The following is a 20,540-nucleotide window of genomic DNA, read 5'->3' on the forward strand; positions in this document are numbered from 1 at the left end:
GACAAGAGTAGATTTAACCCTTTATCAAGATGTATTTAGTGAATGCCTCCTGTGTGCTATATACTAGAATCTTGATATGTTGTTGTTGAGTACCAATGAGACAGAACCAATCTATACATAGCTGACCCTCCAGCAGGTTTTCAGAGGCTGTTAATCACATGGGAGAAAATTGTCCATCCTTCTCCTATGGAGCAGCTGGGAACCTCATGTTTTCAAGATTGCAATGCAGTTTCTTATCCTAGTAAGTAAGTTATTCATTTGGTCAATAATGTGATACATACATTGCTCAGTGCTCTTAAAGACCTCTATGAACAGCATGGCGGTAATATCTCCTCCCCAGAGTGCAATTTGAACCTTGGTCCTGGTGCCAGAGCACAAGACCACATCTGAAAGCAATGAGTAGTGAACAACCTGTGGTTCAATAATGACTAAGCTTCAGGGGGTTTATGATTCCATCTATTCTTCCCTTATCAGCTTTCTCATTATCTGACATTATTTTCAGCAGTAACAAATAAAGTACTGACAGCTTTGCACATTAATGAGGTGACAGGCATGGTATCAAAGGCTGTGGATCATCCTCTTCCTGGAAACACGTCTCTATTCTCTCTTGCCAGCAGAACCAGCTCCCTTTGTGACCACAGTTTCCAGGAGGATGTGCAGGCCAGACATGAACTATTGGCCACCTGTTCTGTTGTCAGCTCTTGAAGCTCTTAACTTCAAAATTATTGCAAGAATGAGAAAGGAGGAAAGACAGAGTTGTCGGGGAGGATGTTATAAGGAACTGTGTAGGGGTTCAAAGGCATCTCAAAATGATGTATTGAGTTACTGATCAGGCAGAGCTCAAAGTATAGAGCTTTGTATTTGCAAAGGGACTAGTCTAGTGGCATATTCCTTAAGGAGTTGTGTTGCTAACCCAAAGGTGTGGTGGCTCTAATCTGCAAGTAGCTCATCTTACCAGTGGCTCCAAGGGAGAAAGACAGTCTTCTCCAGAGCAATTTACAGATTCAGAACATGCTGGAAGATCAGCCAACTGCCGGTTGGGACCCACTAGAAATTTTTCACATTGGCTTGAACACTGTGAATCCTTTTTGTGGCATCTCAAAATCACTAACAATATTTTAATCACTCACTTGTCTATTGTATACTTATCAGTTAAAGAATGATCAATACCCAATAGATGACAGAAGAAGAATCGAAGCCTTTGAGTTGTGCTGTTGGAAAAGAGTATTGACCATACCATGGACTGCTGACAGAACTAACAGGTCTGTCTCAGAGAGGGTGAAACCAAGTTTCTCCTTGGAGGCAAGGATTGTGAAGCTTCATTTTATAGACTTTGGGCATGTGGCCAGAGGGACCAGTCCTTGGAGAAGGACAATATACTTGGAGAGGTGGAGAGACAGTACAGGAGAGGAAGACTTCAGATGAGATGGATTGACAGTGACTGGGGTTATAGGGAAGTGTGTCAGAGACAGAGAGACTGAATGAAGAAAGGGCAGGATTCAGAGCTATCGTACATACAATTGCTATGAATCAAATGTTGAACATAACAACAGCAACAATGTATGATGGATCAATTTTGTTATTAAACTATTGTTGTTGTTAAGTGCCATCGAGTCATAGGCGACCCTATGAACGAAAGACCTGAACACTTGTATAACTTTTATCCTTTCTCCAGGTTCATAGATTTTCTGGAGGCAAGCTATTTCAAAAGTGGATACCACTCCTGCTTCCAAGCTTGTCTGAATCGGTGAACTTCCCAAACACTGTTCGCCATGAGTAACCATTATTGCATTTGACACATCAGTGTCACAGTGTTTACTTCACAGCAACCACGAGTTATCTCTGTACAGCAAGTGGACAGACCAGGGCTATACGACCTAGAAGAATGTTTAACTAAAAGCCAATTAAAACCAGGCCAGAGGGCCGAGGATTAAAGTCACCCACCTTTGGCTTGGTAGCATCACTCTCTGTCCACTAGGCCAACTGATCTCCCTCTATGCTGTTGTTGTTAAGTGCTGTTGAGTCAGAAGCTGAGGCTTTTTAAAAAAAATTATTAAATTTTATTACTTTTAATGAACATTTACAGAGATTTTGGGTTTTCATTCATTCATTGTTGCACTATTTTCTCTACCCCCCTCCCCAGTTCGTTCTTCCCCCCACCCCCGAAAGTCTGTTTTAATTGTCCAATTGCCACAATGCTTGTCAAAGCCAGTTCTGGTTAATCTCCTTTGTCAGTGTGCCCTTTGCCATTCCCTATCACTCCTCCCTGAGAGAGACTTCACTTGTGGAAGGGCCAGTTCTCTTGCACCATGGAAGACGGCTCTGGCCTCTTGGTTGGTGGTGAGAGTGGGCTGAGAAGCTCTCGTTGGAGCCTGTGAGAGACTGGGGTGGAAGCTGAGGCTTTCTTTTTTTAAAACAAACAAAGAAACAAACAAATAAAACCCCACCCCCAAAATAAGTCATTCAAATTGTGGAAGGGCCAGTTCTCTTTCGTTGTGGATGATGGCTCAGTCCTCGTGGTCAGTGGTGAGAGTGGGCTTGGTATTAAATTAGACCGAGAAAATATCAGCTTCCCTTCTCTGGTCAGTTCAGATCCGCATCTTCTAATGTAGTTATTTCTTTCATCCCTGTTCCTCTCACACTTCATCTGGCGATGTAGGGGAATTTCACAAATTCAGAGAAAAGGCTCTCTTTAATTTAGAAGGAATAAAGAACTTAAGCAAAGAGGAGGTTTCATAGGTGTCTTGCCGAAGAGCTTCCTCCAGTCTAGGGAGCTCTAATGAGCCTCTGCCTTTCACACTCTTAGCAGCCTTATCATGTGAGCATGATTATGCACCATGAGTGCACCCCCTCTTCATTTACTGACAGTTTATGTTGCAAAATGATTAGGTGAAAATAATGGACTTTTTCCCCCCTTTATGCTTTTAGGTCATCCTTTTGTCTTTTAAAATAAATATGACCATAGAAATAATAAATAATTACTGAAATGTTAATCACTAGATTACTTCTATATACAGAAGCAGGCTGGAAGGAGACAAAACCTGATGAAGCTGATTCTGTGTCTGGAACGCCCGAAGTTGAACTACTTGAGCTTCCTCTTGTGCTTCCTTAAGGAGCCAGTCACTTCAAGGACTTTCTCTGCCCTCTGGGCTTAATGAGTCACCCAGGATCAAGGCTTCCCAACACTCTAATGTCGCTACTGGAAGGTAATCTCTTCCAGTCTTGGTTGAAAGGCTACCTTTGCTATGAAAGTCACCCAATTATCTCAAAGAACTTTAAGGTTGTATCCTCTTTCTAAAATGTATTAATTTGTTTATATCATCATTTACTTTCACACAATTATTCATACCATATCTCATTCAATGTTTTATGTAATTCGTTACTGTTAATCTAAACCTTTGTTTTTCCATCTCAACTACTCATTGCGTTTTACCTAATCTTTCACTTCCTATCCCCTCATTAATCTCTACTGTCCTAGTGATTTCCTCTTCCTTCTTCTCCCTTTCTCCTCCTTCCATCTGATATAGCTGTATATACTTTGTCCCTATTTTCCATATCACCCAGACATTCTAGTGATGGGATTATATTACAAGAAAATCAGAGCTTAGCCACACACAGAAATAGGTACCGGTACAAAGAAAGGTGATCCCACAGAGTGTACAAATTATCAAGCAATATCATTAATATCACATGCAAACAGGATTCTGCTGAAGATAATCCAAAAACGACTGGAACAACACATCAACAGAGAACTACCAGAAGTTGCAGGCTGGGTTTAGACGGGGCCATGGTACTAGGGATATTGTAGCTACTGTTAGATGGATCTTGGCTGAAAGCAAAGAGTATCAGGGGAATGTTTCATTGATTACACAAAAGTGTTTGACCGTGTGGGTCATAACAAACTGTGGCTGACTCTGAGAAGAATGGGAATACCAGAACACTTGATTGTGCTAATGCGAAAACTATACTTGGACCCGGAGGCAGTCATCAGAACAGAGGAGGGAAACACTGCATGGTTCAAAATTGGGAAGGATGTGTACCAGGGCTGTATCCTGTTTCCATACTTTTTCAACCTTTATGCAGAATAGGTTATCCAGGGGGCTGGGCTCTATGAGGAGGAATGTGGCATCAGGATTGGAGGAAGAATTATCAACAATCTGCATTATGCAGATTACACAATCTTGATTGCTGAAACTGAGAAGAACCTGAAGAGCTTGCTGAGGAAGGTCAGGGACTATAGTCATCAGTACGGATTGAGGCTCAATAGCAAGAAAATAAGGATTCTCACTACTGGACAGATTGGCAGCATCATAATGGACAGTGAAGAAATTGAGATTGTTCACAGTTTTGGTTTGCTTGGCTCCACAGTCAACACTCTTGGCACCAGCAGCCAGGAAATTAAAAGACGTACTGCAATGGGAAAGTCTGCAGTTAGAGACCTCTCTAAAGTACCGAAGTACAACAATGTCAGTCTGGAGACTAAGGTGTGCCTGATACATGCCATGGTCTTTGCAATCACTTGTTATGCATCAGAGGGCTGGACAATGACTAGGGATGATAGAAGGAGAATTGATGCCTTTGAGCTGTAGTCTTGGAGAAGAGTATTGAATATACTATGGACTGCTAAGAAAACAAACAGGTTTGTCTTGGAGAGGCTGAAGCCGGGCTGCTCCTTGGAGGCAGAATTCTGAAGCTTCGTCTGACATACTTTGGACATGTTGCAAGGAGGGACCAGTTGTTGGAGAGGAAAGTCATGCTTGGGAGGGTAGAGGGACAGCACAGGAGAGGAAGACTCTCGATGAGACGGATTGACTGGGATATTGGGGGTAGGTGTGTCGGAGATAGTGAGATTGGCACAGGATAAGGCAGAGTTTAGGGCTGTTGTACATAGGGTCACTATGAGTTGCAGGTGACTCGACGGCACATAACAACAAGAACAACACCTGTGTTCAGAGTGGTAGCATTATTTACAATAGTAAGAAAATGGAAACAACCCAAATACTCATCAACAAATGAATGGATATGAAAACTGTAATATATTCACACAATGAAATGCTACCCACTGCTAAAGAATAACTGAGTTTTGTAAAGTACAACACAACATGGGGGAGTCTGAAGAGCATTATGTTAAGTGAAATAACTCAGTCACCAAAGGCAGATATTGAACAAGAGCATTACTTTGGAAGCAGGAGGATAACTGAGGGGGAAGAAGGGAGAGAGAACATAGAAATGGAGTGGATAGATGAATAACACCAAATCAAGGGAGGATCAACCTGTGAAGAATCAAGGTAAAAAAACGATTTCCTTACTGTGTGACTACCCAACGCACCTCGTACCTCCCTGCCTCTGATGACAGCCCTGAACCCTCACTCGTGTGTTAGATCCTGGAGGACAGAAAATGTATTATATGAATCTTTAAATCTTAGCAAGATTGCAAATAAAAGAAAAACTCCTTCCAATTTTCTTAATAAAATATTGATTTTACAAAAAAAAAAATCAGGCAGTGGTGGGATGGCCTCCAGCAAATATAAGTTATCAGACTACTCAGTGTGAGTGTGAAAACGCATCTTTGGGAAGAACTGCTCCCTCTTTGACACCCTATCCCAGGCATCAGTCACTTGTTCCTCTGCCCCATTTCCTTGTAGCACAGCAGGAATAAGGGGAAAATTTAAACAAGAGTTAATGAGAGTTGAGAAGATGACTAAAGGGAAAAAACATTAAGACCAGGAAACAAGACTATATGATTTATAAGTTGTTTACAGCACCGCAGGAAATTGAGCTGTAGGGAAGCCTGTGTGCCACCAGGCTGGACATCCTGCTCCAAAGAGTGTGCACCACAGTGGCTCCAGACTCTCTGAGACTCAGTTGCAAGGAAACGTGGCTCCAAAGAGGAATTAGCTCCCTCTAACTCTTTCTGAGACAGGCCTCTGAGACTTGCACTTTGTTGTTGTTCCATAATCTATACCTGTATCAGAAGAATACATTCTGAGATGACCACTTTCTTTATTTCTTAAAACTTTGTGACCGAATGCAAAATGATTGCATTTGGGACAAGGAAGGGAGTTACTAAATAAAAGAAGAAAAGAAGTGCCTGCTAACTTCCTGGAGAGCAGAATAAAGTAAAAATGGCTCAGATGCAGAGCAATTCTAGTTAGTTTTAAGGGAGATTTCTAACTAAAAGGATAGTTGGACCAGAGAAATGCTATAAAAACTCTGGATGCAGGAAAACTCTCAAGAGAATAGAGGTCAGTCATCTCAGACTATAGTGATTTATGCTTGTCTGAAAGCAGGAACTGAGAGGCTAAAGTACAGTTAGATGATATTTAGGGTACAGTTAGATGATAGTCTCCTGTTCTCCCCCTTTGGATCTCTTTAAACCATAAAGATGGCAGAATATGACCATGCAAGTGAAAATTCAATCCTTAATAGAAAAAACGTGGGCAGTATTTTAATGTGAATATATTTTTTAACTATAAGAAAATATTGAGTAGTGTCAGAAACAATAAGAAAATGCTTAAGTTTTAAGGGTCATTAGAATATTTAAGAAAATAAGGAAGAATAAAAGGAGAAAAGAGAGGGAGAGAGGAGGCAGAAATAGGGAGAAGGGGAAGAAGTAATAGAAGACAGAATAAGAGAGATTTCATGACCATGAGTGAGTCAATTTCATTTTGGGTTTCCTCATCCATAAAATGGGAAATGTTTCCCAAGGTTGAGCAAGGATCAAATGAGATAATAGAGGGGAAAGCCTTTTGAAAAGTAGAAGGCACTTCTCCAAATGGAAAGGATTATTATTAGCTAAACACATTACAGGCCCAGCAGCATTTAAAAAAGCCCAGTCTCATGGGCTAATAGCAGTTCAACAGGTGTTTTGAGTAAGAGCTGAGGTTACATTTTGATTAACCCATGCAAAGCCCTTACATCATATAATGCAATGTGATACACCCAAATGGAGCCCCTCAGAGCTAAATTGGGCCTCCAGTTTCATGTTATGATTGTGTTTTTCATTAATTCCAGTGACTGTTGTAGGTTTTCATCTAAGGAATGAAAGGGCAGCTGGGGGGTGAGGAGGAGGTGGTGAGGCGGTAGGCGAGTAGCAGGGAAGAAATGGACACAAGTGAGCTTGGCTACTAAAGCAAAAGGACATTAATTTTTGCAAAAGAGCACATTAAAAAGGAAACACCAAATCATTAGGCCAATCAAACCAGTAAGGCACTGAGACTTTCCAAAGCATGGAAAGAAAAGAGAGAAAGAGAGAGAGAGAGAGAGAGAGAGAGAGAGAGACTGACAAGCTGACAAGCTTTCTGGGTAATTTTGTTGTTTGATTTACCTCTTAAAGGAAATAACTGGCAGGTTTATTTTAATAACACAACTTATATCTTGTTTATAATTTATAGATGATATCTTTGGTTGAGCATTTTTTTAACAAATAAAGCAGGGGACAAATCTAACTTACTTGATGATATATAATAAAACTCCAATTACAAATTCCCAATGCTGGGAAACTATCCTTTAAATATTGTTTCTATAGGGTCAGATTTTTTTAAATTTTTTTTTCTAGGAGTAAAACTATCACAATGTTTACATGAAAAACACTGTCTAAGCTCAGTGCAAGGGCCTTGTTTGGACCTGTTTGAAAAGTGGCATTCAGGTCAGCATGACTATGAGACAACCAGGCAAATGTTTCATCAGGCTCACAGCTCAGCAGGTGCATTGCTAGGCTCCCGCCAAAGAACTCTTCCTGATTCCTTTCAAGCTGTGATTTTGCCTGTGTAACAAGAACAAGAGGAAGAGCCGGGCTCGAGTTTCCTTCTATGGATGTTAGCACATCATTCTAGTCAGTGTTCAGAAAATATTTTTCAAACACGTGCTACTAAGTAACATCAGCTGCTGGAAGGATCAACATGGAAGAATTGGAAGAGAGGAGGGGGTGGAAAAAGGAGTGTCTGGTCCTGTTTGCAAGGAATTTAGGATCTGAGTAGCAAGATTAGGGTCTTCCATGAAAAAGCCATCCAGCTACAGTAGTCTGAAGGAGAAGACACAATACAGTTTTTGTTGTTGTTGTTATTAGGTATCATCAAGTATGACTCAGAGTCACTTTATGAACAATAGATCTGAATCCTGCCCTATCCTGTGCCATCCTCAACATCTCTGATAAACTTGAACCCATTGCCACAGTCACCAAATACAGTAATAAATGAAAATATAGAATGAAATAGACAGTCCGATCCAAAATATAATAGATAATGTAATATATATATATAATGTTGTTGTTGTTGTTGTTGTGTACCATCAAGTTGGAACCAACCCATAGCTGACCCTCCAAAGAATTTCTGAGGTTGGAAATAGACCTGGAGGAGATTGCTCATCCGTCTCCAGTGGAGCAGCTGGTGGCCTCGAACTGTGTGCCTTCAGGATTGCAGTGCAAAATCTTGCCACTAGGCCAAAGCCAACAGTGTCACAAATGGTCTGTGAATGACTACTATCTTAAAGATTTGCAGTAGTTCAAACACCCCCAGTGGGACCTACTGAAGATAGGAGGCCTGATTATCTGTTTGCGAAAAGATTAAACTAATTGCTGTGGAATTGGAACTAACTCATAGCTGACCCTCCACAGAGTTTCTGAGGCTGGAAATAGACCTGGAAGAGATTGCCCGTCTTTCTCCCATCAGCTGCTGATGGATTTGAACTGCCAGAGAGGCATGGCCTTTGAGTTTGCCTAGAAACTGCTTATGGACTATGTCACCACCTAGAAAACCTGTGAAGCAATTCTACTCAAACAGTGAGACGCATAGCAATTAGTTTATTTTGTTTATATATCTATACCTGTATTAGGATGCTCTGATAATGTAGTCCAAAGGAATTGCTCTGCTAACCCAAAGGTCAGTTCTCTCTGGCAATTCAATCAGTCAGAAACTCCTCAGGAGAAACATAGGCAATCTTCTCACACAGGATTCAGAGCCTTGGAAACCCAATGAGGGTCAGAAATCAATTGGCTCTGATTAAATAGAAATTAGTTTGAGGCTTTTTAAAAAAAATCTACATAAAAATATATGTGTGTGTAAAACTTTCGTATCTATAAAATATAATTAGAAAGTTGTATATTTATATGTGGGATTATAGATAGTTTTGTACTTTAACTCTCCTCCACTGACCAAAAAGTCACTTTTGAAACTAGGGGAGAAATATGGGTGTGTGTATATGTGTGTATAACTGGGTCAATAGGAGTAGGTGTGTTGGAAGCAGTGGGACTGGCTCAGGACAGGGAAGGCTTCAGAGCTGCTGTATATAAGGTTGCTATGGGTTGCAGGCAACTTGACAGCACATAATAAATACACACACACACACACACACACACACACACGTTGTTAAGTGCCGTTAAGTTGTAGACGACTCATGGTGACTCTGTGAATGAAAGACCTGAACACTTGTATAACTTTCACCGTTTCTTTAAGTTCATAGAGTTTTTGGAGGAAAGCTATTTTGTGGATGCCGCTCCTGCTTCCAAGCCTGTTTTAATCTGGGAGTGCATTCTCTCTCTCCTTCTCTGTCTCTGTCTCTCTCTCTCTCTCTGTGTGTGTGTGTGTGTGTGTGTGTGTGTGTAGAGAGAGAGAGAGAAAGAATCCACTCAAATCTATGTGGCAAAGATGAATTCTGTGAAAGTAATGTCCTTTGGGAAGCTTGCCTGAGAAAACAGCTGCTTAGGGAAATAAGAGATATCTGAGAGCGGAAATGTTCCACCTGTGAGAAGCAGGGGTTGGGGGAAGGGGGATGTGTTTGGTTAGTTACCTTGTGACACTACATGCAGAAAGAGAGGACAACATAAAGAGAATCAGACAAAAAGGTCATCACTGGGTAAATGGGAGTCATTGCTGGTGCCAGCCTCAAGGGTATAATTATAGTAAAAAGTATTGTGATGTAACAGAAAGAAACTTTATCAGTAGGTTAGCATGTTAACATCTTCTACACATACCCGTTTTGAAACAGACAAATTTTTAAAAAAGTGATCCAACAGAATATAGAAATAAATAATGTCATTAATAACCCCTGCAGGTTAAACTTTGCTGAAGATCATTAACAATGGATGGAACTTCCAGAAATTCAAATTTGATTCAGAAGAAATGTAGAAGGAAGGATATCATTGTTTACATCGGATGATCACAGTTGACAGCAAAGAATATCAGAATGATGTTTACTTATATTTTATTGACTGTGAAAAAGCATTTGACTGTGAAGATTATAACAAATTATACACAGCTTTGAGAAGAATGGGATTCCCAGAACATTTACATTTGTTCATATGCATATTGCAATAAGTAGTTGTCTGAACAGAGCAAATGACCACTGTCATGAAAGTGTGTTTCAGTCTGCATCCTTTCTCCATATGCATTCAATCTGAATATTGAACAAATAACTTGAGAAATTGAACTATATGAAGAAGAATGAGGCTGTAGGATTGAAGGAAGACTCAGCAAAAACAGCTGTGCAAATGACACAGCCTGGCCTTTACAAAGTGAAGACATGAAGCATTTTACAGCAGATCAAAGGGTACAGACTTCAAAATGGATCACATCTCAACACCAAAAATACTAAAATTCTCATCATTGGACCAACTGGTACCATTGTAATAGATGAAGAAAAGATTTAAGGTGTCAAGGATTTCATTTAACGACACAGAGGAATTTTAAGAAATAACATGTGAGCAAGAACCTATGGTGATGAAGGAGGAAGTTCAAGTTACTACAAAGGAATTGGCAAAGAACAAGGGTCCAGGAGTTGACGGCATACCAATTGATTTTTTTCAACAAACAGACGCTGCCCTGGATGTGCTCACTAAGTTGGACCAAGAAATCTGGAGGACAGCCAGATGGCCAACTGACTGGAAGAGATCGATATTTGTTCCCATTCCAAAGAAAAGTGACCCAACAGAGTGTGGAAATTATCGAACAATATCATTAATATCACATGCAAGCAAGATTATGCTGAAAATTATCCAAAAACACTTAGAAAAATAGTTCAACAGAGAACTGCCAGATGTGCAGGCTGGATTTAGAAGAGGTCGCGGTACTAGAGATATTATAGCTAATGTTAGATGGATCTTAGCAGAAAGCAAAGAATACCAGAAGAATGTCTAGCTGTGTTTTGTTGACTATGCAAAGGCTTTTGACTGTGTGGATCACAACAAGCTGTGGCTGACTCTGAGAAGAATGGGAATTCCAGAACATTTGATTGTGCTAATGTGAAACCTATACTTGGACCAAGAGGGCAGTCGTCAGAACAGAGCAGGGAGACACTACATGGTTCAAAATCAAGAAGGGATACGTCAGGCATGTGTTTTGTCTCCATACCTTTTCAATCTGTGTGCAGAACAGATCATCCGAGATGCTGGGCTGTACGCACAGCAATGTGGCATCAGGATTGGTGAAAGAGTCATCAACAACCTGCATTATTGCAGATGACACAACCCTGCTTGCTGAAATTGACGAGGAACTGAAGTGCTAGCTACAGAAGGTCAAGGATTGCAGCCTCCTATATGGATTGAAGCTCAACATCAAGAAAACGAAGATTCTCACCACTGGGCCAATTGGCAGCATCAGTATGGATGGTGAAGAGATTGAGATAGTTAACAGTTTTAGTTTACTTGGCTCCACAATCAACACTCTTGGTAACAGCAGCCAGGAAATCAAGAGACGAATTGCATGGGGAAAGTCAGCTGTGAGGGACCTCTCAAGAGTACTTAAGAGCAACGACATCAGGCTGGAGACTAAGGTGCGCCTGATCCAGGCTATATTCTTCGCAATTATGTCCTATGCATCAGAGAATTGGACAGTGAGTAGGGATGATAGATGGAGAATTGATGCCTTTGAGCTGTGGTGCTGGAGAAGAGTGTTGAATATAACATGGACTTCTAGGAGAACAAACAGATTTGTCCTGTAGAAGGTGAAGCCAGAATGCTCCTTGGAGTCAAGGATTCTGAAGCTTCGTCTGACATACTTTGGGCATGTTGCAAGGAGGGACTGGTCCTTGGAGAAGGACAACATGTTTGGAAGAGTGAACCCTCGATGAGGTGGATGGAGCGGTGGGAATGAGTGTGTTTGAGATGGCTAGGTTGGCACAGGATAGAACGGCGTTTAGAGCTCTTGTACGTCGGGTCGCTATGAGTCTCAAGCGACTCGACGGCACATAACAACAACAACATCCAATTATCCTAGTTACGTACTTACTCAAATTATTGATAGATATTTATAACCATTCATCCTTATCTTTTCAGGGCCTGAGCGGCTCATCTTTTAACATTATATCCAAGTGTTCCTCTCTTTTTTCACGGATTTTTGAAGGTCTGTAATTTCAGACATGAATGACTAGCCCGATCATGCTTCTTAGTTTATCCTAATCTAGAAGCTCCACTGAAATCTGTATACTATGGATGAACCTGTTGATATATGAAGTACTAACGGCAAAGATTCCTGCATTACAACAACGTTCAAGTCACCACAGTACAGAAAACCTACAGACCTTACTCTTAAGATCAAACGATTAAACAAACATGCAGACTATGGGAAATATAAAACAAGCTGTCCTGTCTGGGACAGTCTATCTGCCAGTCCAGCAGTAATAAACACCATGAGCTCTTTCACTAGCCTTTCCAGAGGGACTTAGAGCAACAGAATAGGAACACAACTAAGAATGTTGCAATATTTTGTTTTTAATTGTTATATGAAGTCATATTTAATGATCAGAAGGGAAACATGGTAAGAGGATTCCTCTTCTGGATAAGAAGAGAGGAGCGTGATACACTGATTTCTTAGACAAACTTCCAGGAAGAGAACATCCAGTGGTAAAAGAAATGGTAAGGGACAAGGGGGAAAAAGGTGATGTAAAGAACGAAAGGCCACAGATGAGATGGACTGATACAGTACCTGGAGTAATGAGGGTAAGTGTGTTGGCATCAGTGAGACTGGCCCAGGACAGGACAGGCTTCAGAGCTGCTGTACATAGGGTCGCTATGGGTTGCAGGTGACTCGACTGCACATAACAACAGCAACAAGAAAGAATGAAAGAAGAAGAGAATCTGTTGTTAATTGTTGATGAGTCCGTTCTGAGGCATCACGACCCTATGCACTAACCATTTCTGCATACTACCTTATCCTCATAATTAACCTGTGCTGTGCTTAAACCTCTTGTCATAGCCAGGGTCCATCTATTTCATTGATGCTTTTTATCTTTTCACTGATCCTGTACTTCACCATCCGAGATATCTTCAACCAGAAGTTGATCACACCTGATAACATGTCCAAACTCTATATAAGATGAAGCCTTACTGTCCTTCCCTCCAAGAAACATCCTGTGTGCACTTTTCTAGGATAGATTTGTTTATTCTATTGGCAATTGATGGCATATTCAATATTCTTTGCTAAAACCATAACTCAATGGCATCAATTCTTCTTTAGCTCTCCTTATTCATTGCTCAACTATCACATGCATGTAAGGTGATTTAAGATAGCTTAGATCAGACTCACCATAATCCTTAAAATGTCTTTTAAAATACTCTTGGGTTTTGGTGAGTTATAGATGAACCTGGTAGCTCATTTGCCAATGCAATATGTTTGATTTCTTGTCTTGCTTCCTTGGACTGTGGCTCCTAGTAAAAGGAAACCCTTGACAAATTCGACTGTTTATCCCAATGCTGGAAAAGACTAACTTGGCCAAAAATCTCTGTAGTTCCCTTTAAGGAAATAATTTATCCCTTCATATCTGCAAGACACCACTTACAGCACTAAGTCTGGCAATGAGAACAAGGCAATGGGCTATAATTTTGTCTTTGATAGAGTCTAAATGAGGGTGAGGAGATACAAGGATCGGCTAAGGAAAACGTTGCTCAAAGGTGTTGAATCTATGTCAATGTTGCACTACTTTTTGAAAAGGAAAAGAAGATCTAAGTTGCTGTTATTTCTTGTATTTTTGTATCAAAAAATATTTCTTGAATCACCAAACAAACATACATAGCCCAGAAGTGAAAATCCAGCCTTATTCAAGGATAGATTTTCAATTTCAGGGTAAGACAGGCTTGAACCCGCAGCTGGTTCAAGAGGAATGAGTGTGGATGGACTATTTGTGTCCACATTGTCCTCCAGGGATGCAAGTCGATGATGTCAAAATGTCATCATTTCCTGAGAGACTAAAAGGCTATCTAGTTGAACAGATGTTTTGTGTATGTGCTACTGAGCATCCAGATGTATAGAAACATCTTATTAACTAGCTGAGATTTTAAATTTTCTGCTTAATATTATAATATTTTAGATGTGCTTTAAGTTGATAATATTTCCACACAGGAAAATTTAAATGTATTATTTGCCAAGGGAATATCGAAGAAAATATTTTTTTCTATTTGTGAAAAGAATGTGTACTTAAAGAACCCCTAAGAGAAAGACATGACCTGAGCTGTGGCATTTTATCCTTGGAGAGTCTCGCTTGGTGTTGTGATCAGAGACATGCCTTCCTTTTGGAGTGAGGAATAATGACGGCACACATACACACTTTGACTTAGGTTTTGTTTCCTATGTAGGATGGTTTCTCCCAATGTGTCCTTTTTTTTTTTTTGCTCTCTCCTGTAGACATTGCTGGTTGGGAAAGTTCCCAAACATTAGGCATGCTGAAAAAATCTACAACTTCTAAAACCTAAGGAATTAATTGCAAGACACCTCTAATAGGTGAGACCTGCTTTTAGATGCTGTGGAGTTGGGAGGTGATTCACACCCACCGTGATTCTATTAGGCGGAGTCAAACTTCCCCAGAATGGTTTTTAGGCTGTAGACTTTATGGAAGCAGGTCGCCAGGTCTTTCTCAACAGAGTTGCTAAGGGGATCGGAACCTTTAGCCTTAACATTAGCAGCTAGAAGAGATATTAACCATTGTGCCACCAAGACTCTTCCTGTGACACCTAATATTTGTTTGATATTTGTTGTTTTGAGTTTGTGGTTTTGTTTTTTTTTTTGGTGGGGGTGGATGTTGCAAAGTTTAGTTAGAATAAAAAAGAGCTGAAATGTGTCTACTATATTTTCTATCCTGAACAAGTAATTTCCCCATTTCATCTGACTTGATGGATGATGACTAAGGACAAATTGCTCTCTCCACAGGAAGGTGTAGAAGTAGGATCAGTCTGGAAGACCATGATGTAGACACAAATTCCTTCTGTCTTCTCTTCCTATACCTTCTGTGTCCACTCACTCACAAATATTTGGTAAGACAATACACTTTGTGGTTCTTTCTTTTCAGCAGTAACATAGTCTGGTATGACTCAAAGCGATCCTGCAAACAACAGATATGAACCCTGTCCTATCCTGCACCATCCTCGTCATCTCTAACATGCCTGAGCCCATTGTTGTAGCCCTGTGGCAATCCAGCCCCTTGAGGATAGAAGTTATTTGTGGAATAAAGAAACTACGTACCTAGAACTTCCAGGAGGCTCAGCACTTTAGATCACAAGTGCAGGCTTCAGATTTATCCCTCTGATAGTGTTCTCCTTCACAACAAATTTTTCTACTGCTCCTCTCTCCACCTTCAAGAGGTGGAGACACAGTATCTTGGAGAAAAGAAATTACTTCCATACCAAGCAGTCAGTCAGTACTGGGTAGATGCCAATTTCTATGCCCGGACAGGGAACTCAGCTTTTAATATCTCATCATATAGACCAATATTTCTTTGTAATAAGAAAATAAAAAGGAATTTGATATCCACCTTCTGGGTCTTCATTATGTCACTCCTCCTTCATGCCACTCCTTTCTCACGTCACAGCTTCCTCATGACACACTTGCATCACCCGTGGGAGGTTGCAATCTGCTCAATAAGCTCCATTCATTCAGGCACTTTTATGGGCCCATCCTCCAGTTTCTTCCAAATGTTTACTTCTCTCCTCATACTTGATTTAATCACTCGATTTCTTTGACTCTCCTTAGAATCCCGACACTAAATTGCCTCACATCTTTGATGAGTTTGTTTTTGTTCTCAGCAATTTCGTCAGGGAAGACACAGACTCTTTTCTACAAACTCTACTGTCAATGCAGCACAAACATTTAATGTCTATCTAGTGATGCTTTTCTGCCTTTCCTGTTGGGAGACTGGAGCTCTTCAGCTTTGAAGTTCTCCTTTATTGCTTGGCATAACAGTGTGTGTTCCTTGTCTTTCTCTAGTCACAGTGCAGATTGACTCTGTTTCAATCTGTTTTCTCACCTTCCCCTTCTGGTGATGTGAAGCCCACATCTCATAGCATTCCACAAGGAATAACTCCTCAATCTGTCTTCTAATTATTTGAATTGAGCTGTTGGCAAAGAGTATTGATTTTACCACAGACTTCCAAAAAGCAAGCCTATCTTTCTTGGAGAAAGTGAATGTTGAGAGTTCGTTTCACAGAACTTAGACGTGGTATCAGGAGAGGCCGGTCCTGGAAAACAGACATCATGTCGGGAAAGGCCGAGGGTCAGCAAAGGAGAGTATGATCCTCATTAAAGTTGATTATCAGAAGACTGGAGCAACACGGTGGCTACTGGGAAGAGGTTCTGATCTGTTCGTTGTTCACGAGGTTTTATCTGGAAAGAACCATTTAGCTCTTTTCTGTGATCTGATAAAAAGCTTTAGAATCCTTGCTTCCAATGAGAAGCCTGACTTCACCCTCTCCAGGACAAACCTATTTGTTCTCCTAGCAGTCCATGGTATATTCAATGCTCTTCTCCAGCACCACAACTCAAAGGCATCAATTCTCCCTCTATCATCTCTAGACATTGTCCATATTTCTGATGCATAGCAAGTGATTGCAAATATCATGGCATATATCAGGCACACCTTAGTCTCCAGACTGACGTTGTTACTCTTCAGTACTTTAGAGAGGTCTCTAACCACAGACTTTCCCATTGCACTACGTCTTTTAATTTCTTGGCTGCTGGTGCCATAGTGTTGATTGTAAAGCCAAGCAAACTAAAACTATGAATTTGGAGAAAGATGTCATGCTTGGGAGGGTGGAGGGACAGCGCAGGACAGGAAGATCCTCAATGAGATGGATTGATTCAGCGACTGCGGTAATGGGGGTAGTTTTGTTGGAGACAGTGAAATTGGCACAGGATAGAGAAGGGTTTAGGGCTGTTGTACATAGGGTCTCTATGAGTCGCATGTGACTCGACGGCACATAACAACAACAACAACAACAATTGTCATCTGAAGTGGTTCAGAATAATGTAGTGGCAAATTAGTGACAGCCAAAATGAAAACTTACTTTCTGTCTTCCTTCCTGCAGACTCTTGTCATGATACTATTTCCTCCTTTGGTCTCGCTAGTTTGCCTTCCAGTAAAACACCACATGTGGAGCACAAACAGGCTAGTGAAACCTTTGGGGAAAGGCCTGACAAGCTGTTTCTGAAAGCCAGCTATTGAAAACCCTGTGAGCACAGGTCTCCTTTGCTATATGTGCAGGTAGTCACTATGTGTAGAAATTGACTCAGAGGCAACTGGCTGAGAGTGTACCATAAAGCCTCCAAAATAGAATACTTAAGTTGTTTGATTCTGAAATTAACAGAATAAACATGCTTTTCTAGATCTTCCCCTAACTCCCTAAACAATGTCAGCCTCTCCACTTGTTGACCCACTTGCATAACCTTTACATAATGATGTGCTGATCAACTTTTCCTAGTGTGAGTTCTCATGAGATGCTTCAATCAAGAAAGTCTCATGGTTCATTCGTTCTTCCCTTGGAAATGTACGATGTAAGCCACAGGCTCTGAGAGTGCTATGTCGGTATGGTTGTTGCTGTTACGTGGTGTCAAGTAGGAACTGACTCACAGCTGACTCTACAACAGGTTTTCAGAGGCTGTAAATCACACAGGAGGAGAGTGTTCAACTTTCACCCTTACAGCACTTGGTAAATTCAGACTGTTTGCCTTTGAGTTGGCAACTTTACCACTAGGCCACTAGAGCCACCTAAACAACATATTTGTATGATTCTGTTTAATATTGTCATCCTATTTACCTAAAAGTGCATTTATCAAATCTTTCAGAACACATTTGATGGAAAGATGGCTTTAAAGTCTGTTTCTTTATTTATGTCTAGATCTCCTACTTTATTCCTGCAGTGACACTCTTACGTTTACCTACCGAAAAAAACATGTGATGAAGGATGACAAAAGAAGAATCAATGCTTTTGAGTTGTGGTGCTGGAGAAGAGTATTAAACACACTGTGGACTGCCAAGAGAACAAACAGGTCTGTCCTAAAGAGAGCGAAACCAGGCTGTTCCTTGGAGGCAAGGAATTTGAAGCTCAGTCTCAAATACTCTGGGCATGTGCCCAGGAAGGACCAATTCTTGGAGAAGGAGTCCGTGCTTAGAAGGGTGGAGAGTCAAAGCAAGAGAGGAAGACCTAGGATGAGATTGATTGATACAAAGACTGTGGTAATGAGGCAAGGTGTGTCAGACAGTGAGATTGGCTCAAGTTGGGGAGGGTTCAGAGATATTGTTCCTAAGGTCACTAGGAGTCATGGTTGACTTGACAGCACATAACAACAACAGTAGATTATTTTTCAAGTTGTTATTTTGTTAAGGTATTAACAACAGCCTGTTATGCCCAAGAAAAATACTAGACTTAGAATCCAAAATTTAGGTAAAAATATAGTTTTACTGTTTGCATGAGTTTCTCTGCAAGTACTTTTCTTTACCAACAATCTCCCATAACATCTTTCCTACCCAGATCAATATTTGAGGATCTGTCTAAAGAATACATAACGAAATATGCCATTCATTGTAAAAGATGTCATAAATGTAAAAAAGAGTTATGACAATATTAACAAAGATGTTAACCTCTTTCTTTATGCAACACATTTACATGAGTTCAAAAGTTCCCAAAGGAGATTAAAAGCTTGTCATATTTGGCTTAATTTTTCAAGTGAGGAATGTAGTTGAAGAACAGAAAAAAAAAACAAAAACAAAACAAAAATCCACCAAATAACCCAACAACTAAAACCAGAAGTCAACCATCTTGGAAAAAAAAGAGAGAAGAAAGGAGGTGTAACTGCGGCTAGGGGTGGAGTAGAAATGGGAAAGGACCTGACAGCCGACTCTAAGAAGATGGAGCTCTCCTGTCACTTTTGAAAAGATTCTTTCCTGGTCCAGTTGTTGTTGTTGATTGTTGTCATAAAGTCAAGTGAACTTCATAGCAAACACATGTAAAAGAACAAAGAAATGCCCAGCTCTGTGTCATCTTCATGACCTGTGTATGTTGTATGTCAACTGTGCTGCCACTGTGTATTTCCGGCACACTCCAACCTAGGGTTCATTCAAGCATGTTATATAGAGTCATAGGGTTTCCATTTCGTCCTAGAGAGGGTGAAACTAAGCTGCTTCTTGGAGACAAGGATTTTGAGGCTTTGTCTGACATACTTTGGGCATGTTGCAAGGAGTGACCAGTCCTTGGAGAGGGACATCATGCTTGAGAGGGTGGAGGGACCGTGCAAGAGAGGAAGACCCTCAATAAGATTGACTCAGTGTAAACTGGGACCTTTATTCACTGTTGGTGGGAGTGTAAAATGGTGCAACCCCTGTGGAAAGTGGTATGGCGCTTTCTCCAAAAGTTGCAAATAGAGATACCATTTGACCCAGCAATTCCTCTACTGGGAATATACCCTGAAGAGACCATAACTGACATCCAAGCAGATATATGCACACCCATGTTTATTGCAGCTTTGTTCACAATAGCAAAGAGTTGGAAACAACCTAGGTGCCCCAAAACAAACGAATGGATGGAGAAGCTGTGGTATATTCACACAATGGAATACTAAGCTGCGTTGAAAAACAGGGAACTCATGCAATATTATTCAGGATGGTTGACTCTGGAGAACATTATGCTAAGTGAAATATCCCAGTGACCAGGGGACAGATATTGCATGGTGCCACTGTTGTAAAACAGGACTGACCTTGGGCTTGGGGAGAGACTGATTGAGATAGGTTCAATAATGTATACTGCACTGAAACAGAGGAGGGAGAGAACTGTTTAGGGGAGATGTGTGATTTGGTGTTTCTGTCACAACAGAAGTCTAGAGCGATGGCTTCATGGTGGAGTGGACCTGGGGGAGTGTTTGTAAAACAATGAAAGAATTTTTCTTTCACTTTTCCAAGAGAGTAGTGTTCTGGAGGGGAGCCTTGGGAGGGGAGAAACGTGCATCAGTGAAAGAATGGAAATCCAAAGCCTCTGTAAATTTTTACTGAAATTAATAACAATTTTAAATTAAAAAAATTAAGTTAGAGTAAGGATGGCAATGGATTTATAACTGCTTATGCTAATAACACTACATCGTGGCATGGAGGAGGAATAGCGGAAATGTATCCACATTTACAATATTCTTCTTACCAAAACCATTTATGGAAAATAGGAACTGCACTGGAACATGTATCTCTGGATTGGAAATGATCATATTGTTAATATTTCTAGCCTTAAGCTTAAAAGATTATAATGTTCAAAATTATTTGTTATATATTTGTTTAAATTTTTTCCCTCTTTTAACAAC

This window comes from Elephantulus edwardii, unplaced genomic scaffold, assembly GCF_000299155.1.
Source record: "Elephantulus edwardii isolate Elephantulus edwardi_28Jun2011 unplaced genomic scaffold, EleEdw1.0 scaffold00011, whole genome shotgun sequence".
NCBI classification, from domain to species: domain Eukaryota; kingdom Metazoa; phylum Chordata; class Mammalia; order Macroscelidea; family Macroscelididae; genus Elephantulus; species Elephantulus edwardii.